Source organism: Abramis brama, assembly GCF_963993115.1.
Source record: "Abramis brama genome assembly, chromosome: 22".
Taxonomy (NCBI): domain Eukaryota; kingdom Metazoa; phylum Chordata; class Actinopteri; order Cypriniformes; family Leuciscidae; genus Abramis; species Abramis brama.
The window spans coordinates 17,100,408-17,127,278 of NC_139984.1; the positions used below are offsets into that span (position 1 = coordinate 17,100,408).

At 38.1% G+C, this 26,871-nt stretch overlaps 1 protein-coding gene across 2 annotated transcripts in view; it reads left to right on the forward strand.

Moving 5' to 3' along the window:
• The first annotated feature begins 5,521 nt into the window (after nucleotides 1-5,521).
• Nucleotides 5,522-26,871, forward strand: part of camkvl (CaM kinase-like vesicle-associated, like) — a 44,256-nt gene continuing 22,906 nt past the window's right edge. The window contains exon 1 of one of the 2 annotated variants that reach the window (XM_084098184.1): nucleotides 5,522-5,709. The gene's annotated coding sequence lies outside the window, so the exon portion shown is untranslated. The remainder of the gene's footprint in view (nucleotides 5,710-26,871) is intronic. The other variant, XM_084098185.1, reaches the window with a different exon arrangement.

A 26,871-nucleotide genomic window follows, 5' to 3' on the forward strand; every position in this document is an offset into this window, starting at 1 on the left:
TGAAACAGTTAAAAAGAACCACCTAGTGAGTGAAAGAATCTCCACTCTGACCCAGTTCATGCGTTCTCTCTTCAGGGTATATCTCATTTTATTAGTGACCTCTAAAATCTGGGGGAAAGACTGCTCTGGGTCTAGATACATTCATTTTCTAATACATCCTGTGTCTTCTGCATATCATAATACAGATTAATAAGGAGATGAAACTGGAACAGAAGATACAGTAATCAATTCAGTTATTCTGGGGTGGGTGGTGGGGGTCCTTCTCAATATCTATAGAAGTGGCCCTGGTAAAGTTGCACATGTAGGCCTATTTGTTTTTATCTTGAAATAGACTTGTGGTCCTCATTGCCCTTTTTTTCTTCGCATCTCATCTAAAGTATTTGAACAAAACCGATTGACTGTTTATTAATATTTGCATGACCAGCATGCAGAAACATCGCATACTTCCCTACTATAGGTGAAAAACAGCATGCGACAAAAGAAGTTTCAATTCACAGCACAGGTGAGATTCTGAAGTGTGGATACAATGGACATTTTACTATCCCATGAGGCGATGGGAGAGGATTTGTAAATGCCAGTAAAGTGACACAATTATTACACATTATTGCTGGTAAGAATGTAGTGCGCTCAGATTATATTCAAACTGCTACACATTCAGGAACATACTTTTTTAGCAGTCATGAAGTAAATATTTATTAAAAACAAGTACCTACTCAAGAGAGTATTCGATTTCATTCACAAAAAAGAGATGTTTTGATTGGCGAGAATAAGGGCACATCTAGCTCCTATTTCAGATGTGCAAGCAAAAATATACGTGTGCGACTGTGCGTGCGTGCGCGCATGTGTGTGTACTCCGAAAACTAGATTTCAATGGCCTCCAAGAGGAAAGGGCAGGCTAATTGGAGACCTCTGTCTGAAGATAAGACAGCTTTTGAGCACAAAAGGCCTAAAAATAGTGCCTATTTTTTAGGTGCTCATAGAAATCCCAATAAAGCCAAAAAAAATAAAAATCCAGTTTTCAAAATAAATTTCACCTTTTCTAAAATATCAGCCATCACAGAATGTCCCATATTTCCCCTCGCCATTATGTCCATTTGATTAATGAACTCCTCCGACTCACTTCAGTCAATGTGTGCTGGGACAGAATCGCTTAAACCAGCTTTCACTGACCAGCCAATTAATGACTTTAAAGTCACGCTCACACAAATACGCCACAGTCAGTGTGTTCATTTATTGGATTAATGACATTCAGACACAGATGCTGGACTGGACATATCACTTCATGATTTACCTCTATACTCAGTCAATGTCAGAGTAATCCCTGCCCTACATCCCCATTCAAATATAGCTTCATAATTAAGGTCATCTAGTACACGTGACCAATAACCCATTAGCCAGGGAACGATTCTTTTTAACCGTATTGTACGATCAGAATATCTTGTACCAGACTAAGCATATTGCGTAACTTATTCTGCATCTTTTTAGATTAGAAAATAGCCTTTTTCAGATATATATTCTGTAGAAGCTTTGCCTTTAAGTAACTAAGTTAATTCAAGGACCTGCAATTTCTATTTGTGTTAGATTCGTATTTGAAGATCATTAGTTTTACCCCGTTTCAATGGGAACATATTGTTGAGAATTACATCCATCTGCTCTTGATCTCTCCGGCACACACCATTTCAATCTATGTTGTCTTTAAGCTACTGCACATCACAGTTGCTGCACATTTTTATTATATATTTTTGAAAGATATTATTTTTCTCTGAAGAAAGCTTTGTCACACAAACCCAAGGCCACAGTGTGAACTCATGTGGGCGAAAGCCAAATTTCACCCTGAAAGGCTATCTGAAAATGACAAATGCGTGTTAGTTCCAGCACGGGAACTAACCGTATGATGAATAGCATTGCAACCGCTTGCTTCATCCTTTGATCCCTAATTCAGAAATACATGAACAGATCGGTGTGTGTTTGTAAACCACTGCACAGATTTCTTATTTATGTGCATTGAACAGATTGTCGTTTAAGTCGTGATCTTCTTCGATTGCAATACATTTGGGCAATATAATGATTACAATTAAATGGTAATGCATGATGCAGGGACACTGTGTGGCTGGTTCAGTGGGTGTGCCTGTGGTCCAATTATAGGTTGTCTTACACAGGCCTGTGCCAGTGGGGCCATTTCCTCCCTTCTTAAAACCCAATAGCTAATTATAGAGCTTTTGATTTTATGGACCATGGGTCAAAGACAAGTCTGACGTAAGGCTTTGTTATATTTTATTTTGGTGTTTTATGTCTGTGCATTCAATGGAACCACTAGAGAATAATAGGTAACACTTTATTTTACAGTGTTTTTGTTACACGTTACATGTATAGTAATAATAAACTATACATAATGACATGCAACTAACCCTATACGACAAACTTAATCCTAACCATAACCCTATAAGTTCACATCGTTAATTAATATTACTCAGTACTTAAATGTATAATTACACTGTAATAAGGACAACTTAAAATAAAGTGTAACCAAAAAATAGTATTGAAAAGTCTTTATCCAAGACAAAAAAAATGTGTCACTACCAAAGTCACACTGTATTGGCTTTATACAACAGTTTAAGTCCTCAAATCTGATTGGCTGAGCGGCATTTCACTGTCTGTGTACACATTCTAGACCGTCATGACCGAATCGCTCAGTTGTTTACTCATTCACTATTGTATTTTTTCACTGTTAATTTGTCACACATTTATTGTATGTTCATAATAAAGAGAATAAAACAACTAGTTGTCATGTTTATGATGTTTATTATATTAAAAATAGCCTACACTGTCTTATTTAATTTGTTTAATTAGTTTAAAATAACATAAAATAACTATTAACAATAAACAAGTGTATAAACATACATTATGTACACAATACAGTTGAAAATAATTATTGTCAATCAATCAAACTGTATCATTTCGCTTCACAATATCTTCATGTACTTCAATCTGTAAAAAGTTACTCTTACATTTGTAAAAGTCTTTCACCGTCTCATGTTGCAATAATAGTCTGTTGCCAAGTGTACATCGATTGTACACTTGAAATCAGAGTGCATTGTCTGTATAAAGAGTATAGGAATGTAAGGAAATTATGTTGTTCACTCAGAATTCAGACACCACTACAAAACCCGATATAGTGCACTATATAGGAAATAGGGAGCGGTTTCGGATACAGCAAATGTGTCAACCGATTCATTCAAAAAAGCTGATTCATTTTATTTAGAAATGAAACAACTGACTGTCTTTATGAATGAGTCACTGAATCATTCATTCAACTGATTCCTTCAAAAAAGCTGATTAATTTTATTTAGAAACGAAACAACTGACTGTCTTTATGAATGAGTCACTGAATCATTCATTCAACTGATTCCTTCAAAAAAGCTGATTCATTTTATTTAGAAATGAAACAACTGACTGTCTTTATGAATGAGTCACTGAATCATTCATTCAACTGATTCCTTCAAAAAAGCTGATTAATTTTATTTAGAAATGAAACAACTGACTGTCTTTATGAATGAGTCACTGAATCATTCATTCAACTGATTCCTTCAAAAAAGCTGATTCATTTTATTTAGGAACGAACAACAATTGACTGTCTTTATGAATGAGTCACTGAATCATTCATTCAAGTGATTCCTTTAAAATCGCATTTTCTCTTGCTTCATTCAAACACAACTGCTGCCATTTTGTGTCTCAGTTATTGAATAAGGTGAAGATGACCTCAGAGGACTTCACTATTAATGTTATTGTCATATTGATGGTTGTTTTGTATATTGTAGGCCTAAAAGATATTTTTTCTTAGCTGAATCTCAGATGTACAGATAACATTATAAAATAGTTTGAATCACTATTCATGTACACATTTATTTGTTTATGTATATTAAGCGTATTTATCATTATTATAAGCAGCAAGATAATGTACAGTCAGCCGGTCACATTATCACAAAATAAAAGACATTACATTATCCCTTACATTTACAGTTATTATTATTATTACATATCCATATCTTAGATATCTACAGCTCTGTGTTGCTAGCCATAATGAACTCCTTGAGGCTAAAAGTGTGTGTTTAGCACAATGAGCTTTGATGTTGAATTTCTTTCTACATTATGTTGCATTACCATCTAAATTAGAGCACATTAAATTTTCTGTTCTGATCTGTCATGCAGTTATCATGGAATGACATGATAGTTGTTTTATTGAGAAAACAAGAATAATTGAGCATATTCGCATTTGAAAAGCGGAAGCTACATACGCACAGGGTTAGTTCCTGCGTAATTACACAGCCATCTGTCCGTATCCCATTGGCACACTATAGACCTTGTACAGCATCGCTGCCCTGATCTCTGTGTGGTTCAGTGGTTCACCCCATTAAGAAGAAACTAGCGCTTCTCAGAGAGACATAATGGCTATAGACTGGAAGAAAGGACTTCTCATTTCCCAGTCTGACTGATGAACTTCATAATGGCGTGAGACCATGCAGATACCAAACTCATTGGTACATGCTGAGATGCCAGTATTATTTCATTTGTGGAAGACTACTGGTATGTCTAAAGCTTTAATGACAACATAAAACCCCACAGAAGTCATTAAGAAACTCCAATATATTACCTTTTGTCAGAGCGAGAGCCTATAAAATATTAAAGTAAAAACAAAACTGGACACAAGAGTGAGAGATTTTCACCACCCCACCATGCTTTTCATCTGATGCGCAGATAATGAAATGATGTTTGTTGCAGTTTAATCCGATGTAGTAATCCTGTCGCTTGCAATCTGCTAGTGCTTCTCAATCCTAGTCCTGGAGGGCCCCAGCTCTGCACATTTTGAACGTGACACACCTAGTTCAGGTCTTGCAGTCTCTACTAATGAGCCACTGATATAAATCAGGTGATAAATAAAATCCCAAATGTGCAGTGCTCAGGTCCAGGATGGAGAACCAGTGTGATCTGATATAGGGCCTATGTGTGTGTGTACAATTATGCATAAAAAGAAAGGAATATGTATAATGGTGTATTGGACATTGCTTTTTATTGATTTATGGATTTATTTATTTTTATGAAGGCTCTGCTAGATTGCGGGGGCCCACTGATTAAGGGGCCCAATAAGGTTCAATAGAGTATAGCCAACTAATTTGGTCCAGGGAAGAGAAGGTCCATAATATGTAGTCCCGGGCCCTGTGAATTTCAGTAATGGCTCTGGCTGCAAGCAAAAATAGGCTCTAAAATCTCATCCGTTGTGGGGACCGGTCAGTGCTCAAAAGTAAAATGGCATATTAAACATTTGTTCTATTATGATCTAAAAATGTAGAAATGTTTGTGCGAGGGTTTATGAGAAAATATCAAGACTGTATAAACAATAGAAGTCAATGGAAACGTCTGTGTGTGTGTGTGTGTATGAGAGAGAGAGAGAGAGAGCGCAAACTGGAGGGAGGGAGGGAGAGATTCAGTGATCCAGATGAAAGCAGAGATTATTTATTTCTCTGGGGAAGAGAGAACGAGAGAGGGAGGGAGGGATAGACAGCAGCATTGCTCGCATATAGTCTTGTCAGAACTGCGCCGATCTAATGCGTCTCTCATAAACGAGCCATTAACAGCCGATCAAGGGCTCGCAGTCTTCAAAGTTTGGATTTCCTCATCCATCCCGTGCGTACTCTGTGCCAATCCGAGCAGGTAAAACAACTTTAGATCTTTTGGTATATTGTCTTTGATTTTTGTTTTATGTCTTTCCTCTAAAGCGTTTCCTCTTTATCGAATAGCACCGCAAAACAGGCGGAACATCTGTTGAAACAAACTAGGACATCATGATTTCTTTCATTTCGACCCACGTTCAAGTTTACAGATCGCGATAGAGTTTGTGAGGGAAGCAGCCGTGAAGATGCCGAATAAACATCTACCTGTCGGTGAACGTGTGAGGTTGATGCTGTTTCTCTGCGCGCGATTGCCTCAAGTGTTGCGTGTTTTAATTATTCCTGTAGTAGCCTAGCCTAATTAGAGCCTTGACCGCATTTACACCGAAAAGTTGTTTAACACGTGATTTTCTGGATACCCTTTAAAAAAGAAAGAAAGAAGAGTGAGAGCGCAAGAGAAACAGTTGAGCTTTGCGATTAGCGACGTTGCATCGTGGCGTGAGATTTTCGAAACTGTTTTAAGAGCAGGTGATAGTGCCGAGTAATGTAACGATAAAAAGCCATGAAAATCAAAGCGGAGACGGCTTTGAAATAACAAATGAATTATTAATAAGGCACATACTATGACATCATTCCCTAATGGGTTTATCAACTTGTTTTGTGCTTAGTGTTCATTATTACTCATGGCTCTTTTTTGTTCTTGTCGCATTTTTTCCTATTGTCATGTTGTGAGATATTCATCCATTTATTGTACAAGTGGGCTTAACTCGAGAGTGCTTGTTTAGGGCTGAGAGAAATTCAGGGTCAGTAAAGCCTGCGTATACAGCTTTGCTATACTAGAGGGCCAAATGAAATGACCTCACAATAATAGTGACATAACATGTTTAACATGTTGAAAACCAAGTACATTTTAAGTGGGTTTGAAAAGGCTATTTGAAAGGCTCAAAAGATTTCCTTCTAATAAAGTCAACCTGTTTTAGGGGTAGTGTAGGTTATAATAGTATAAAACATTTATGTGAAGGTTTCAATAATAGATTCAAAAGTCTGTATGCGTGTGTGTTCTGAATACATAATAAAATATCCACAAGCACACACTGACATTTTGATGACATTTTTAATTTTTAAAATAAAGTTACTGACTTTTCCAAAACAGGTGCAACTCCAATGGAAATAAAAATGGTTTTGTTACACTAATTCAAATGTATGTTTTTCAAACCATTGTATTTTTGGAATCCCACGCATGTAGTGCTCTGTCAATAATGTTTATTATTGTTTTCAGTCATTCATAATAACCAGAGGTCTTCAACCTTATTCATGCAAAGGGCTATGGTGTTTACATTGCGAAGGCATTAAAATACTCATTACTGCATTTTACTTTTGGTCGAAGTTGTTTAAATATTGAGGTTTTATTTGATCATCATCATGTCATATTTTATTTATTTTTTATTTTTTACAAAATTTAATTTAATTAATCAAAAATTGGCAAACCCACTATGGTGCCATCACTACAGTAGAATAACATATCCCTGTTTAAAACCTCTGCTCTTATTATTATTATTATTATTATTAGCCCATTGAAGACATGCCTGCCCTCTGTGGCACATCAAGTTCTTTATTAATCGGTTCTGTCAATTGCTAGACACACTGAAAGAAATCCAATGCTTTGTAGACGGAAAACATTAGATGAATTACATCTGAGATCTTTATTATATTAACATTTAAGCTAAACGTTGAAATGAAATCATGAAAATTAGGGATTTGGTATGTGTTTAACATTTATATGCAGAGCCCATCTATTTGATGGCAGTATTTCTGGTCAGTAACATCCTGCCTTGCTGTTTGAGGATGCAAAGATCACTGTCGAACCTTCTAGAGCTTTCAGCTGCAGGTCGTAGCTGCTGAAACGGAGAACGTTTTACCCCGTGCCACACTTAAATAGCCTTTGCAGCCAGAGAGGTGTTTGTGAAAGTGACAGACGCACCCACAGGTGAGCTGTGAACTCGACAGAAATTTTGCACATCCTTTTAACACATAGCAGCATGATGCTGGAATTCCTAGCTAACACTCATTTACAGGATTTCACAAATACTAAGCCTCAGAACAGATCTGTAATAAACGGTTAATGGCCATGACCGACTCCAATTCAGAATGTGCCAAAAAATGGAGGTTGAGTGGAATGGCAAATGGGCCACAGTGGATTAGCAATAAAAATAAACAAACAAAACAAAAAGAAGTTGGTAGTGTGGATGTGGGATTGCATTACAAGAATGAAACAGGGATCAGCTACGGGGTAGAGTAGTAATCTCTGCCAGGATGTTTTTTGGCCTTTTTATTTCTTTTCTCTTTTTTTGAAGTTATATTTTGTCCTTTCTGCCATTATTTGTATAGGATAGTGGATAAGAGAGGAGAATAAGATCAGGAAAGGACCCTGAGCCAGGACTCAAACTTGGGTAATGCAGTCGGAGTGCTCTGACTACAGTGTAAAAAATATCCTGTTAAATTTACCAAAAAGCAGCTGTGGTTGCCAGGAGTTCACCATAATAAATGTGGTGACAATGTTTCAGTTATTGCAGGATGGCATATTGTACACTCATCGGCCACTTTATTGGGTACACCTTGCTAGTAATGGGTTGGACACGTTTTTGCCTTCAGAACTGCCTTAATGTTTCATTGCATAGATTCAACAAAGTGCTGGAAACATTCCTTAGAGATTTTGGTCCACATTGACATTTTAACATCATGTAGTTGCTGCAGATTTGTCAGCTCCACATCCATGATGAGAATCTCCCATTCCACCACTTACCAGAGGAGGCGCTCTATTGGATTGGGATCTGGCGACTGTGGAGGCCATTTGAGTGTAGTGACTCATTGACGTGTTCAAGAAACCAGTTTGAGATGATTTGAGCTTTGTGACATCCCAGCTAACAGGGAACGTTCCCATATCTTTCACTAACAATATGTAAAAGTTAGTAAAAAACTTCCCTGAAATAATGTTTCTGGAATGGTTTTATAATGTTCTTTATACATTAAAAAAACTGGACGTTTTCAACGTTTAAAAAACATTCAGAAATTACGTTTTCATAAGCTAATGGGAATGTTAGCAAAACATTCTAAGAACATATTTTTGTTAGCTGGGATGGCGCATTATCCTGCTGAAGTATAGCCATCAGGGATGGACAATGACATGGTCTGCAACAATACTCGGGAAGGCTGTGGTGTTTAAATGATGCTCAATTGGTACTAAGGGGCCAAAAGTGTGCCAAAAAATATCCCTACACTATTACACCACCAGCAGCCTGAACCATTGGTGCAAGGCAGGATGGATCCATGCTTTCATGTTGTTTACATCAAATTCAGTCCCTACCATCTGAATGTTGCAGCAGAAATCAAGACTCATCAGGCAACAATTTTTCCAATCTTCTATTGTCCAATTTTGATGCTCTTGTGTGAATTGTAGCCTCAGTTTCCTATTCTTAGCTGTCAGGAGTGGCACCCGTTGTGGTCTTCTGCTGTGTAGCCCATCTGCTTCAAGGTTCAAAGTTTTGTGAGAGAGGCTTAGATATTCGTGTTAACAAACAGTTGAACAGGTGTACCTAATAAAGTGGCTGGTGTGTGTATATTTTACTTAAAACCTTATCCTCTGGTTTCACAGACAGGGCTTAGATTAAGCTAGGCCTTAGTTAAATTAGGACATTCAAGTATCTTTTATAAACCTGACTTAGAAAAGATCATAACTGGTGTGTTTCTTGAGACAAAACAATGGTAGTGACATATTTTAAGTTATGTCAGTGCAAGTTGCTTTCAGTTAAGACAGCTCAAACATAGCCTACATTTTAGTCTGGGACTAGGCTTAAGCCTTGTCTGTGAAACCAGGCCTATATTTCATTAAATTATATAATCTTACATACCAAGCCTACCTGGACTATCAATAACAGAAAGCCACATGATGAATTAGAGTTAATCATAATTGACCTGTATATAAAACATGGCTAATATTCCTATATAGACTGTGCACTTTGTCATACACACAAAAATAAAAGATGCAAAACATACATGATGCTGAAATAATGCAACAAACATTAACTAAATAACATAAAATGTCACACAGAATGCCCTAATGTACATACTGATAACAAAAATGAGAAGCAAAACTATTTATATAAAATATGTTCATATGTGATGTTTTGGATCTTCTGGGAATGTCCTTATACTGTTTTATTTTACATTAAATGTTATGGCAATCTGTAGTTTTTACTTGCAAAAAGATAAATAAATTTGAAAGTATTTTACAGTAAAAATGTAATGCAAAAATAATTTAAAATTACACATGTATGGTATAGTAACTTACAATAAACCAATTAACAGGTTTTTACTATAGCAATTTGCAGTTTTTTTGTTTTTTTTTACAGTGTACCTGCTATACCTTACCTGCTATATCTGTCAATCACTTCAACGTTGTGCAGTGACACTAGTGGTTGCACTTGGGAGCCTCAAACACCTCTAATACTTCAGGAAAGGAGTTGACTTTGCATGCCACTCCCCTGGGCATATGGGAATAAAAGGAGATGGCTTGCATCCACTCATTAATTTTTTCTTTGGGGCCGAGAAGACGCATCTGTGATTCTTTCTCCATTCACCTCTGCCTAGAAGCTTTGTTGGATTTCTACGATGCATTTCAACGGTTCTCTCTCCCATACGCATAGATAAGTGAAAAAGAGTTCCCCTGCAGGGTGCTTTAATGAGCAACTAGAAAGAGAAATTTCCAAAAGAGAATATTCTCTAACAAGAGAGTTTCTCTGTAAAAGAGAGACTTCTTCTAAAAGAGCAAACACGGACAAAGAGCGTCTTTTTAAAGATGCTTTATCGTGCATGTATTTCTGTATGTGGTCGACACCCATCTCCATCAGTTGGCTGCAGTTTGGGCCATGCCCAGGCTGGAACAGCTTTTGTGGATAGTACATGCACACATATCAAGAGCATGATATTGGGAACTTTGTGGTTGTTTGTCTTGTGACATCCCTGCTTTTCTAAGCAGAAAGTCACCTCGGTTGAGGGTTTGTTTTTGCCTTCTGATGTGGATGACTTACATGGGCCCCACCAACAGGTGGTTGCACAGACTGAGTCTGATCCTGAGATGGCTGCTGTGCTTGCCCGGGCTACCACAAACATCGGGCTCGAGTGGATTCCTCCTGCCCCGAGCGTTCACGATTAGATTATTGGTTTCTGGGCTTGGAGCGCCGCTCCGCCCCAGTTACTTTCTTCCTAGTGGAGCACAAGGAGCATAGTCGTGGAAGGTATCTTTTTAATGCCAGAACACGCTTCACAGGTTCTTCCAAAAATGCATTTTAATCTGCGTTCACCATCAAGATTGGTTACAAGACATGTACTCTCATCTCTCGTTTCTCCCTCTGTACAGACTGTCCCTGCAGTTGTCCCTTAGGGGACGAGCATATCAGTACAAGGTCCTCCCCTACAGGCTGTCCCCGTTACCTCACGTCTTCACAAAAGGCATGGAGACTGCCTTTGCCCCCGCTAAGGAAAGTGGGTATTCGCATTCTCAAATATCTTCGACGACTGGCTAGTTCTAGCGCACTCTCGAGATTTTTTGCGTGTGCACAGGGACCTGGTGCTTAGACACTCAGCCGGTCGGGGCTTCAGGTCAAGTGAGAAATAGCAAGCTCTCCATGCTGTAGAACTCTCTCTTTTTCTCTGTGTGAAGTTGGACTCAGTTACTATGATGGCAAGTCTCATTGCAGAACGTGGAAAGTTTAGGCTGAACAGCCTGAACTTATTCAGACAGAAAACTGCGGTCTCACTGCAACAGTTTCAGAGGCTCCTGGGGCGTATGGCATCCCCATTGACGGTTACTCCGTTTGGGTCGATGCATAGGAGTAGGGCTGTCACTAACGATTATTTTGGTAATCAAGTAATTGGTCGATTATTTTTATGATTATTCGAGTAATACATAAAATACTTTTTTTGTGGTAATAAAAATAAACCAAAGCAAAGACCTAAGCCTTTAAAATGACTTAAAACACATATATAATTACAATAAAGTGATCATATTTGGTTCAAATAAAGTATAAAAAACAAGTAGTCATATGGTTTAATATAACAAAACTGTTAAAATACATAATATAAACAATCATCTTATGTACATTGTACATTATGCATTGTAACAAATGCCTGCAGAGGGTGCTAATGGCCTGATGTTGTTAGACTTTACAGCAGATCAAATCCTTGTTTAAAAGCCCCCTAAAATCAAAATGTTATTTTTTTTAGCTTTTTTTAGTAGATCTCATTAAATGACAAATTAAACCCATTGTACTATTGAAATTGATTTCTGGACATCGTAATGTTATTTTTATATATTGTACATAAGTATATTGTACATATCTTAGCATTGTATAGTAACCTCCTCCCCCACACACACCTATCCCACCCACTTTGTAAAACAAAATTACACCACTGGTTGGAGATGTGTGTTCGGTTGCTTGGTTAGGACTGAAATGGCTAGAATTTATTCACACCTCTACTATTGAATCCAACATTTCATCAGCGCTCGGATTTGGTTCCATGGTGCTGTCAAGTACCGACAACTGACTTGCAGTCTGTGAGGTAAACTAAATGCTATTGGCTATTTGAGAAGGGGGAGGAGCCATTCAATATGTCCCAACTTTAGCTTCCTGTTTCAGTGGAAATTACATGGAATGTGCGTTCCAAGGCACTTTAGTGGGCCTTTAATATTGGCCAAACAACATTTGATTCAAATATTTACTTAGTCTTTAATATTTGGCCACTTCATTATGATAGAAATTCTACAGCTATTGTAATTTCATGAACAAGAATATGTGGACATAAAAACATGCAAACTCAGAACAAGGATTTAAACTTTTATTTTGAAAACGGGATGAAGTTTGCATATTTAGAAACGTATTGATGTATTCTCGTGTGTTGGTGTAGGTTTATAAATAATTGACCTTACAAATCTGATGAAATGGTGCACACTGCATTCCCAGATGAACGTTATAAGCAACCCAAACTCACAGCATATGCAGAGAAGGAGTCTGAGACACACTCCACACATGTGAATGATAACAGTTCATGTGGAGCAGCATTTACTGTGAACGAAGCCCAGGCCCAGTTCCAGAATCAAATCACTGAGGATGCTTCTGAAATTTCTGAGGGTGATCTAGTACAGTGCAGATGTAGGCTAAACAACAGCTCCACCACAGCAGTGTACAGTGAGACATTTAAGATTATTTAAGTCATCACTTGTACCTATAACTGGAATAGAATTTCAAAAATATTTTGCTATGAATATATTTTTCTAGTAATCTATTAGTCTGCATTTGTATTGCTTTAATGCATTGCTATTTTAACGTCATATTTCTGTCCCTTGCAGATTGAATCCAGCATTCATATGTAAATGTCACTTGCGAAACTTTGCAGCGTGCAGTTGACCGCTGGACATCTTAGCAGGATGAAAAACAATGGTTTTAATCATTGGATTTTATAGGCTGTAGCTTCGAAAGCGAGTCAAGACCGCTTCCTTTACAATCACTTAAAAGCTGTCATTTTGTCAGTTCATCGTCATCTCACAAAGTTCCGTTATAATCACTGAAGCTGCCAACAATGCACAATAAATCTCTTACTTGTCTACACCTTGTTTGTTAATGAGATGTTTCGCAAACCTGCATAACTCAGGCATTTTAAAACTCTGGCATTTTGAGCGGTAAGTGGATTCTGACTAACTTAAACACCTCTGATTGGCCATTGCGTTCAAGAGATCAATAACTATGTCTGTGATTGGCCACATTGCTCACCACTGCAAAAACACGTTGTACATAGATACATTTGACATTCTCAAGCTCGCAAACAGAAATATGCACTGGAGCATTTGCCAAATCTGTTTCGCCAATATATTATTACAGTATCAACTGAGGGTGCTCTTGCTTGCGTTTGAGGGTGTTTAGCCCTGACCGAACCTGACAGAGCCGCTCTGCTTGTAACCTACATGCATGTAAATAATTAAAGTGCATATATTAAACCCGCAGGGCATGTATTTATTTAATTGAATCACAGTCTTTGTGAATTCACAATCGTACTATGATATAGTATGATTCCCTTAGAACAAGTGTCCAGACACGTCTACATGCAACGTGCATGCAGAATCTATATGCAACGTCCAGTGCCTGGACAGGACCTCGACTTCGTTGGCACATCAACTGTCTCGAGTTACTGGCTGTATTGCTGGCTCTGTGGAGGTTTCAGCTGTTGATCCAGGGTAAGCATATGTCAGTCGGGACGAACAGCACAGCGGCAATAGTATATACAGTAAATCACCAAGGTGGTTTATGCTCACGTTGCATGTCACACCTCGCCTGCCATCTCCTTCTTTGGAGTCAGCAGTGTCTTAAAGGGGTCATATAATGGTACATGCACTTTTACAAGTTGATTGTACTGAAATGTGTGTTGGCAGTGCCTGTACACAACCATCATATAATGATAAAAATCCATCCAGTGTTTTTTTTTTAATCTTCTAATATGTTTTCCCCCATCTCAAATCAAGCCGTTCGACCGTTTGACGTCACACGGTCGGACCCACGATTGTTGATTGACAGCAGCGTTTCAACACAGACCCGCCCTCGCTCGTGAGCGAGCTGTCAATCATACTCCGCGCGGACCAGCGCGGTCATTGTTGATACGCTGCCTGGAGCACTGTCTATGAGCAGAATGGCGTCTAAGCGATTGTGGTGTTCTGTTCTTGGGTGTAATAACGAACACAGCATCATTTTGATGTTCCTAAATCCGAACCGCTGAAGACGCAGTGGCTGAGTTTGTTTTCGAAGGGAATATTCCCCACGATCAACGTCAATGCTTTCATGTTTGCGTGAATCATTTCACACACCAGACTGCTTTATAAACGAGGATCAGTAAAGCTGGTTTTGCTAAGAAGCTGCTCCTGAAAAAAGGATCGGTACCAACTATTCGTGTTCCTGCTGCACCTCCAGAAGAAGAAGTGAGTGTAACGTTTTATTAACCTTTATATTAATATTTATATTAATCTTTGCAAATCGCTTGCTGCACGCTTCACGATGAATGCGACTAAGGTTTACACTAAGGGTACATTACGGCATGTTTTTTATGTACAACGTTCTCAATATAATTCATAATCCCACGTTTATAATGAACAACGCGTTATGGTTATTGTGTTATTGTGTTACGGTGTACGCACAGAACAGAGGGGCGGGGTGAGCAAAGCTCATTATCATTTAAAGACACATGCACTTAAATGGCGTGCTGAAAACAGGGCTGTTTTTGACCAGGTAAAATTAGTGTTTTCTTACAATACTAATGAGAATTTTTAATTAAAGTATATTACAAACTTTTAATTTAGACCCTAAAGAATCATATTAGCTTGTACAAAAATGGCATTATATGACCCCTTTAAGTCACTGCGGGCCACTCATATCCCAGGCAAACTCAATCGCGCAGCGGATGTGCTGTCACAATGGGTGACACTTCAGGGAGAGTGGAGACTCCATTCCCAGGTGGTCATTCAGAGTTGATTTGGAGAAGCACAGTTAGACCTGGTAGCTCCCCCAGGAATCCTCCCACTGCCCGCTGTGGTATTCGCTGACTGAGACCCCTCTTGGTACAGACATGCTGGCACAAATCTGTGTTTTCCCCAGTAAACCTGTTTGCATGGACATTGTACAAAATCAGGGGGGACAAAGAACAGGTTATGTTGTTTGCGCCGTACTAGCCCACCTGAAGCTCCTGACGACAGACAGCCCCAACCCAACCCACCTCCACCCCCACCGAAATGAGGGAGAATCTTTCTTCTCAGGGACAGGGCACAATTTGGCACCCACACCCAGACCTCTGAAACACTCCACGAGGTGGCTATATGCTTCAAAGTGCCGTCTCTTTGCGGATGGGTAGTTAGATCAGTGCTTCATTCCTGCAGAAGAGGTTGGAGAAGTGGCTGTCCCCTCCACCCTAAAAGTGCATGTGGCTGCTATAGCGGCACAACACAATGCAGTGGGCGGTAAGTCCTTAGGAAAACTCATGCTGAAAAAGAGGTTCCTCAAGAGGCACCAAGAGGTTAAGTCCTCCAAGAAAAAGGTGGTGCTGCCTTAGCATCCTGTAGTCAGAGACTGGCTCCACGCTGATGCTAAACAGTCTTGAGCCTGATCATTACATGGGTAGGAGATTTTTGTGAAAAACTAGGTGGCTGCACCTTATTCCCTCCTGGGACCTCTCTATAGACTTGATGGTCCTACATAGAGCTCCCAGTTGAACCTTCTAGAGTCAGTCGAGTTAAGCACCCTCTCATTGTAGATGGCTGACTGTGCTCACTTCCATCAACAGGGTTGAGAACCTGCAGGAGTCTTCTGTCAGCGAAACATGCCTGGAGTTTGGCCAGCATACTCTCACGGCTTGGGTACGTGCCCAAGGTTCACACTACTCCTTTTAGGGATCAGGTGGTGAACCTGCAAGTGCTTCCTCATGACAAGGCAGACCCAGCCTTATCGTTGCTATGTCCAATATGTGCCCTGCGTGTGTACTTGGACCGCACAGAGAGCTTAAGACACTCTGAGCAGCTCTTTGTCGGTTTTGGGGTACAGCAGGGAGAGCTGTCTCCAGACAAAAAGAGAGATTGGCCCACTGGATTGTGGATGCCCCCTGGGTCCACTAGGAGTGTTGCTTCCTCCTGGGGACTGACAAACGATGCCTCTCTAAACAGACATCTGTATGGCACCTATACAGATGTCGACACCTAATACCTTGCGAGATGTTACAATATCCAGGTTGAGCTGGTTTCGTCACGAGTATTATCAGATATGAACAGGTAAATTTCGGGCAACTGGCCGGGAGTAATGCTTGCACAGAGTTCCTTTCCCCTAATAATAGCACTTTTTTGGCCCATATGGGTTTCCTGTTCGGCAAACCCTGTACATCTTTCTAACCTTCAGCACCTATCAGTCGCCAAATTCAGCAGTGGAATTCACAACCAAGCCCATTACTCTCATAAGTGGCGTAATTTGTTGAGAGGCTGGAGGTAATAGAACCCAGGATAAGGGCTGAAATGATTCAGAGCTTCATCCAGTAGAAACACATATAATGATGCTGACATTCGGGATATCAGCGGACTCTGGGGTTCTTTTATATGAATTCAATGCACCATTATGTCAGTATAACAGTGAATGGGTGTCTTGCACAGTCTAAGATGTTTCATTTGTTTTGATCAGGTCTAATGTAATTTTAAGCCAAAATCGTCAGTCACTGTAAAAAGATGGAGTGACGTTCATAGGCATCTTGGAAACCTCAGCTGGGAATTTAATCTTGTCTGGTTGCTTGTCTTGACTTGATTTCATTGCCACCTTTGTGAGAGTCCCCAGATCAGACAGATTTAACCCTTTTGGATGGGAGGATATGCATCTTTAGTGAGACGGCTGTCATTTGGAGTACTTAGCCCAATTACGTAGACTCACCTGAAAAGGGGTATAACATGAGTAAGTGCTGGCAACCTTGAGCTAGACAGAGTGGAGAGCCTCTGTGACGAACATATGCTAGCGAGTTCACATTTTTCAAATGGCTTGTTATCAGTGTGGAAACATTACATACTATAGTCTCCATAACACTAGTGGAGGGAAATCACAATCAATGAGTCACAAATAAAGCTCTATATGCAATCGGTTATTTATAAACATGTTAATGCCTATTAGCACTGTGACACGCAACATTGTTTTCACCTCTTGGATGCTGCCAATTAAGTGGTTACTTAATTTTGGAGACTCATCACAGCAGTTACCCTCAAGATCTGAGATAAATATATTCAGCGAAAAATAATGCATACAATCCACAATATGAGCATTATACAAAGCCTTTCTGTTCAGTTTCTAACCAGTGAGCATTCAATCTGACTCCTGTGGGCCACCTTGATGCTAGACTACATATAGCAAACACTTTCAAGTTAGATTCGTACCTTTTGCCCACACACAACACACCTCCCACAGATGCGTTTTGTAAATGGATGGGTGTATTTCAGTACTCCAGGCGTCTAAGTCTCTTGTCCAACATTCAGCTCATAAGCTCATCGCTGTTTGCAGTTTTAAGCAAATGAAGTAAACACGTTAATCATATCAGCCTATACAAATGAGCTATTCTCCTTGATGGATTTGTAATCTCTATAAACACCCTCCCATAATGATGAATGAAATAGGATTCATAAGAAGCTTGTGAAACATACTCTCATAGGTTTTATAGCTCATATCTAATCAACTACAATAACTATAAATTTGTGTGCAGTCTGAATAGATACAGGGTGCTTTAAGAATAAACTTAGACAAGCACACTTGCCACTCTGATCTCATTAGTATTTTTAGGTATTCAAACGAAATGGTGACATATGCATTGTTTGGATATATATAATGAAACATAATTATATGGATGTATTGACAGCATCTAAAAGATAAATGTCTTTAGGAATGTAAATTTGTGTCTTTACAAATTCTTTATATTATATTTATTTGTTAATATTATTTAATTATATTTAAATGCATGTAAATATATATTTCTATAATGTACTATTATTTAGATACAACAATAATAATTTTATAATAATAATAATAACAAATTGTTATATTCAAATAATACATTCTATAATAAATTACAAACAAATAATAAATTGAGAATAATTTGTTACAATATACTATACATTTACAGTATTTACACATTTTTAAGGAAATATAATTAAAAAATAAATTATTCCATAATGTAATTTGTTTTAAAAGTTAGGCTTGGGTAAAGTGATGGAATCCTTCAAAATGAGTTACACTACTCTAGAAATAAATATATAAAGGTGTTGAACAAATTCAATATTCTATTAAACTAAAATATTCTACTGTAACATTTTTAAGTCAGTAATTGTTAGTTCATTAAATATTTGTGTTTTAGATGCTGTCAAAAAAAAAGAAAAAAAAAAAGGAATCCACACCCCAAACAGATTTTAGATGGTAGATGGACTGAAAGGTTTTTATTATTATTATTATTATTGTGCACAGTCACTTTTTTGTTAGTGCACTATGGTATTCTGTTGTGCCTTTATATGAGAATCTTCAGTAAAATACTACTTTTCAATGGATCTTGAACTTTGCATTTTTTGGTGTACGGATTCCTTTTTTATTTTTTTCATGTTTTGTAAACTGAATCTACGCACCCAGAAAATACTTTTCATGTCCAAATTGGCACTGGACTTTTTCATATTTTTTGTCAGTTAGATGCTGTCAGTACATTAATAATGTAAATATATGTCTGCTAGAACAACGCTTTACATATAAATAATACTAATGTCATATTATTACACTCATACACGCATTACCAATTAGCACGTGTTAATTAATGGACACAAATTATGTATGTTTTAATATTCCTGTTCCTCAAACAGTAGAGCGTGTTGCTAACAATGCCATGGACATGGGTTTAATTAAAGGCATGATAACAGATAAAAAATATAGAATAAGTGTAAGTTTGGATAAAAGCATGTTTATGTGCATTAAGAGAAGAATAATTCAGTGGTTCAGAGAGGCCAAGTAGGAAATATATTTCTTGATCTTGTTAGAAGATGTTAATTGTTGCTTTTAAGTGCCCCATTACCCCAGCAAATGCCCTCATTCATGCCAGCTGAGATTCTTTTTCACAGCCGTCAGTGAACCCTCTCTGGGGTCATAAAGAGTTAAGCTTAGAGCTTACAGCACTTCTGAGATGCCATGATCTGCTGCAGCCGCGTGTTGAACACCAATAATTTCCACCCCGTTGCACTCTTCACTGTCATATTAAAGAAAGATAATATAACATAATTGTTTTTACTAATATGCATATATAGGCTACAAACAAAAAATGAGTTGCTCCCCTTAAGACCACCACAGCCAAGCTATAGAAGTGTTGATCATGATAGCCCCTTTAGCAGAAACTAACACAGGAACAGAGTGGCAATTATATTGTAATTGAGATACACCGACAACGAAGCCATTACGGATGTCATGTGAGTCTTAACGCTCAAACATTCTCTTTCTCTTCATCAAATTTCTTTAATCATCTATAATTTGAAGAGCGCTTCCCACCAACTCCACCTTGCTTAGGCACCTTTTTCAGCATAATTTTGTTTCCGATTGCATTGAAATATACAGAGCAGCTTCCACTTCACAATTTGCCATAAAACAAAGCAAAAAAAAGAGAGAAAAATAATTGTGGATGTTGGGGGTGCAGGGCTTTGTGAGCGAGATATGCAAGTTGAGGCTTTCAGCATCACAATGAAGACTCGCGCTTTTGTGATGGGCAATGCTTTCTATTATATTCAAAGTGCGGTAAATACATGCAGAATACGGGAGCAAACATAAATCAGTGATGAGGACCCTCCTTCCCTGTAGCCTCGTTTTGTCCACCATTACTCCCAACTTGAGGATAAAGAGAGATGGAAAAAGAGAATGGAGAATGAGATGAGGAACAAAAAGAGATGAAGCCTTTGCCATTGAAATCTTTATTCTCATTATGACATCGCCTTAAAAGCAATAGTGAACATTCATACCTTATCAACTGTTGCCAGCCAGCATTTTTCTTAGACAAGCTTTTGCTCTGCGATTTAAAAGATATTTCCAAAGATACATAATCTTTAAATCAGACTTTAAATAAAAAGTTTATTGTCATAGATCAGTGTTATTTTAGTATCATAATGAGAGATTATTATAGTTTTTATATATATATATATATGCAACTAGCAGAAATAAAATTTTAAAAATGAGTTTTTGTAATATTTTGTTTCAAGTAATAAAAATGTTCTTTTATGGTTGTAGCGACTAAGTACCACTAAATGCTACCGGTTGATGACTGATAGCTTACTTTCTTACGTGAATTCAATAAGGCTCATGATCACACTCTCATTGTTAACAGTTGAACATTTATTCGTCTTCCTTTTAGACAAACGCCTGTCATTTGAACACAGTAAAAAACTGTTCGCCTCCTCAATCATCCAACACCTGAGTGACAAACAGTTGACCTTAAATAACCCCAGGCCACAGGCAGAACACCCAAACAATGAAAACACCACCCTCCAGTGGTTGGGGGAAAAACTTAAAGAAAAACATGGCTCCTACAATGGTTTTAGTTAACTATAATAGCCATGTCATTGTTGTAGAATCAAGAACAGTTCTGTTGTTATGATTTGAAATCGCCAGCAAATGTGGCTGCACTTTTTATCCATTGATTGCGAGGAGCCGTTTTTTTAAACTTTTTTTTAAGGAAAAATATCAGATAAAACTTTTTTGCAATGTCACACGTTATTCCAGTTTATGTCAGAATACTATCCAATCTACTTTTACCATTTTATGAGCACATTTTACGTAAAACCATGCAGAAACCAATGTTTCTGTATCGGGCTGGTATGTTCAAATAGAGCTTTTTTTTTAAAGCGTGTTTGTAAAAGTGAACCAAACCATATTTTTGCATGTTTTTCTGCATGTTAATCTGGGTTAGGAGAAAGTATTTAAATCAACAAAATTACACGCTTTATTTAAATTTCATCGAGTTAATGTTGCAACGTAGCAGATGAAAAATCATATTCCTTTTTCTTCCAGCCGTAAAAATAAATGATTGATGTTTTAATATAGCTGTACAGTCAAACAATGTATTGTTTTAACATTTTCACAATCTGACTCATGTGTTCTGTCCTCCTACAGACGTTCTTCGTATTCTGCCCTTTGGCCTCTTGTCTCCTTGTTTTTTTATCAATTTGTTTTCCCTCCTCCTGTCCTCCTTTCTGCTGTCTTTCCCGACCAACTTCTCTCTTCAAAAGCATTTACCCATCCGTGATAGCAAGTCAAGTGCTGTAGCATCATACGCACAGTCATGCGCACATGTACGCTCTGTTGTTAATGTATTCTGTTTAAAACCCATTCACCCCTCAACACACTTCTACACTCTGTCCCTCTCTGGGCGTACTTTAAATAAACCTTTGATGTCTAATCTAATGTTCTAGATATGTACGAGGCTGAGACGATCAACTACTACAGTACAGAGAGGAGTGCTATTGCACAACGCATTATTGAAGTATCAAGCGAATACAATGGAAGTAAAGGGAAATGAGCCTGCAATGTCTTTCACTGACCTGATTTTAGATAATCCACCTACTTAAAACTCTGAATCGTCACCCCTTGGTCCTATATTTGGCTGCTTTGTAACGATGTGCCTTAGGTTAGAGTATAGGAGATGGCGCTAATAGCTAAACTGTTAGCGCTGTGAGTTTCTGTGTTGGTGTGACAGGCGGCAATGACAGTTTACAGCGAGAAGAAGCAGCCAAACTCTCCAGATGGGCAATTTTCGGTGACTTTGGCCCGCTGATTCACTTTCCTCTGCGGTCGGCACTTCTGACTTCCAGTCAATGTGTTTTTCTTCATTGAGGTAGCACTGTGCTATATTTTGCAAATGAGCTGTTGAGGCGAGCATTTCATAATATATCTCTTGAGGGGACAAACATCAGAATCTGTATTAAAACAAATTAATGAGTTAAGTACCCTTTGCGATAGTGTGGGAAATTTTTCAGCCCGATGGTTAATTTCAGTCTGTGGGCACAAAGAGGATAAATGACATTGAGAGTTTTCGTAACATGGCCAACCATAATCTTCATTTCAATCATCAGATCTCGCTTCGCAAGGGAGCGGATTTTACTGCTGAATATTTTACACTTGCCTTTCATTTTCCCGCTCTGGTGCTTTCTTGCAGCTTCTCTGGTCTTCGATCTCTGAAGCTGATGCCTTTAGCAGAGGACTTCTCCCTTCATTACACTCTTCTAACATGTGACTTCTCTAAAAACATTCTACTGTAAAGTTTAAATTTGAAGAACTGAAGTTGGCTGCCTTTTATATTTAATGTTACTTCTTTTCTAATCAATGATTTTATTCATAAATATTTCAAATTAAAATGTTCATTAAAATCTGAGTGCAGCTGAGGAAATTTGCTGCACAAACCGAATTTGGCAGCCTGTTGATTGACATTTGTACTATGATGAGGGCAGGACACATTAGGACTGGGTAAAAAAATACATTTTCCAGTTAATCACATCTTGCTTTGAACAGACAAAATGTCTATGTACTGCGAAATAATGGGCATAAAACATGGACTTTCTATTAAGTTGTTTTGAATGGCTGCATGCAATAGTATAAGGGTCGATTGTAATCCGAATAATGAACAAATTACTCTTTTGAACTGGTTCTTTGTAGTGAATCAAAAACATACAATATGAACTATAGCAGTATTGTAGAATATAGACCCTATTCACAAACAAATTAATATCTAGTTCAGTCATGAAACTCTAGAGGGCGCAGGCTGATAGGTCCTTTACATGCAATCTGCAAGCAATCACATCATTACCACATGATACAAGCTGATTGGACTCAGCTGATCCTGCAGCCAATGAGATTGCTTGCTCAACATTTAAATACTGTGGTCAGGCCTGTCTCAATGGTTGTATCATCACTCTCTCACTGAATCATCTGAAGTGTTTTCTCAGTCAAACAAACACACAGTATCGAGATAACATCTAGCACTGTTTTTCAGGAGTTTTCAGATTTAAAAACGTTTAAAACATCTAGAGATAGAGTAGGCTACACTCGTCCGGCAATACCGTTGCTCTCACTGATGGTCCGAAAGGTGTGTAATAGTTAGGCTGTGCTTTTGAAACTTATTAGTGATAAATAAAAACCCTTTGTGCGTACTGTCAGATGAAATCCTGCAGGCGTCCATGCTTTCTCCATCCAATAAATGCACATCATTGAAAGAGCACGGATTTCTAGCGGATTTACATGAACTTCTCAGGTAATATCTATGGTTTGACCCATTTCAGAAGTGGCCAAAATCAGAATTTAAAATGGACTGAATAAAGCTTTCTTTATGAACTTGACGTGCGATGACACGCTAACATGCATTCGCATGAATCACACACTCAGAGCAATATTGTAAGTTACTGCATAATACATTTTGCATAATACATTTACTGCATAATACAAGCAAAACAATACAGCATCACAATACACAGTCTTACTTTTAGCTATGTCTTTTAACTATGATAGTATTTCCGAAGGACAAAAATGAACTTTAACTATTGGCTTTACATCATCAAGTCGGCTGTCACTTTACTTTGGCGTGAGGCCCTGGGGAGGTGCGAAGCAGCACCAATAATCATCAGCAGCAGTGTAGCAGATCTAGTCCGCCAAGACCAAAAACATTGCCATATTCAATAACAATAACAGTTCATGTTTGAACTCTTGTGAGTCTATTTTGTAATGAATCATTTAAAAATAAAACAAGTGTTCATGAGTAATAGATTTATAACAATTTATACATTAATTAAACAAGGTATAAAGTTAAAGTTTGCTTAATTTGCTATCCACAGAGGATATTGTGTTTAGTATTATATATGTGAAAATAAATATAAATATAAATAAATAGCAAATGAACTGCATATAAAATTGTGTGATGTACCAACTTAGAAGGTTCCTTGCATAATACAACATTAGCTGAGAAATTTCTTTCATATATTAGCAAAATGAAATCAGATGAATTAGAACTGAATCTAATGGAATTAGAATCGAATCCGGAAATCTGTAATGACACTCATCCCAAGGACACATTTATACACGTTCCCTGTTATCGTTAATTTTAGGACATATCTCCAGTTTTCCTGCTTGGCACATTTCCAGAAGGCCAGCGAGATTTTCATTTGAAGTTTGGTCCCTTTGGAAGTCCCTTAATATTTCATACGTTTATTCCAGCCACTAACTAATTACCCCAGTACAGTGTCAAGCCCTACAGTACAGAGCGAGAGATGAAACTGTGCTTTTGAATGACTGAAGGGGGGATGGAGGAACACATCACCGTTAGTTTAGCTGGAGAGCTGTTGTAGCAGTTTGCTTTTGAAAGACATCACAAATGTCGATACTCTCTTGTGTAAACTTTAGTAGTGTAGATTTTTCTCTATATTTCATTTTTTGAATGTTATTCCACATAAGCATCTCTACATCATTCCGATTTGTATAGATACTTTTCTATGCAGTTACAAGTGTTCATAAACCTTAAATGATTAAAACATTCAAGGCAATAGTTTGCATGTCTTGTTCTGAGTGTTTTAAAGTTCTCATGATGTAAAATACATAATTATGTATGTCCCAGTGCATGCTGGGAAGAGGGTGCATGGGACTGAACTACAAAGCATTATTTAGATTAGGGATATTTGACCTAACAAAAAAAAAAAAAAACAGCACTTAATTATTATTATTATTATTATTATTATTATATATTATTATATATTATTATTAAGTTGATAGCTGTTCTAAGTAAACTGAAAAAGCCTAGTATACCATTGGTAATGTTTCATGGTTATTTCATGCATTTTTTACTTGATCTATGAATCATTTTTGCAGTGTAGCCTACATGTTTTTTTTTAGTTCATTGTTGCAAAGACACTTGAAGGCAAAGCATTTAAAACAACAAGCATTGCACTGATGCTGAGCTGTTTTCTCTTGGTATCTTCCACCTAAATCATTTCAGGTATTTCTCTCTCTCTCTCTCTCTCTCTCTCTCTCTCTCTCTCTCTCTCTCTCTCTCTCTCTCTCTCTCTCTCTCTCTCTCTCTCTCTCTCTCTCTCTCTCTCTCTCCTCTCCCTCTCCTTCATCCTTCACTTTTAAACTTCTACTTTGTTCCCTTATCCCCGCTGTCTTCTCTATTTCACTCGCTTGTTCGTGTTCTTGCTCTTTCTCTCTCTTTTCCCCTCTGATTCTCCCAGGAGCCCAACTGACCTAATTCTCCTCCGAAGACATGGCTGCACTCGCATGGGCGCGCACGGCTGTTTCTCACACTTGCATCTTTCATATCCCAGATTCACCTCACCTTGTGAAAAAACAATATTTTTTTTATTTCATCAGCTGCAGTAGGTCCATGCAATGTCCTCATTAAACTACCACAGAGCCATTTTTTCCATTCACAGCAACTTTAGCAAGGTGTTAGCAGTATAAAACTTTGTTTCTGGTGTGAGCTTACTTCCTCAGTGGACCCATTACTTATGTTTGTTGCCAAGTTCTTCATTAGCTTGAAGACCCTTCTGATAAGGAGGTCTGATTAATGAAGATTAAAGTTCTAATTTGGTGGGTGGCTCACAAACCAAGATGGGTCACAAGTCTGTTAGTTGGTTAGAAAAATAGTTACCCCCCCCACCCCCCCCATTACTATTAAAGTAATAGTTACTTTATGTTTTTTAAAGTCACCATGAAATCAAAATTGACAACTCTTATTTTTTTACAGAATGTTGCAGTGCTTATTATAGGCTAAGTGATTTATCTATGCACATCATTATTTTTAAAAATTCATGTGCCCTCGTAATCTAACCTCCCCTTCCCCTCAAAACGACATCTGTTGTCTTCATGACGTGTGTCTCGGCGGAGAGTGGGGCTATATATCCTCCGGTCCAAAACTGACAGCAAACTGGCATTCAGATCTGACACCATTTAGTTAGCAACATCCAACTTCCTACGATCCAATCAATTCCCGAAGGAATCAAATCCCTTCTTACATTTTTCTCATTCCAAGGCAGAGTTTAACTCCGCTTTTAGACATACACTCAGAAACTTCTTTAAGCACTTTCCCTTGGGGGAATCCCTGCCGCCATTTTGAAATGTGTTCAACTTCGTCAAGTAGGCAAGGGAAGTTTATTTAGACAGACCCTTGACCCCTCGCATAAAGAGAGGCTTATAGAATGGCTCATAAAACAAACTCACAAAGAAAAAAAACTGTAAATAATAAATCAGCTCCATATCAGATTCCAATTTAAGGGCTTAGGACGTTCCATTTAAACACATTGCATGGGTTCCGCCAGTAATGGGCACTCGTGCAACATAAGCAATGACGTACCTCCAAGTGAACGAGACAGAAGGAAGTTAGTGAGACTTGGGCTGCGTTCCAGTCCACTTTTAGACACACACTTGCGAACTTCCCTAAGCACTTCCCTCGGGGGAATCCCTGCCGCCATTTTGAAGTGTGTTCCACTTCGTGAAGTGGACGAGGGAAGTTTATATGGACAGACCCTCGTTCCCTCGATTTTGACCGAGGGAGCGAGTCTACTTCAAATGTACAGTTCAGGTACCTATATGTC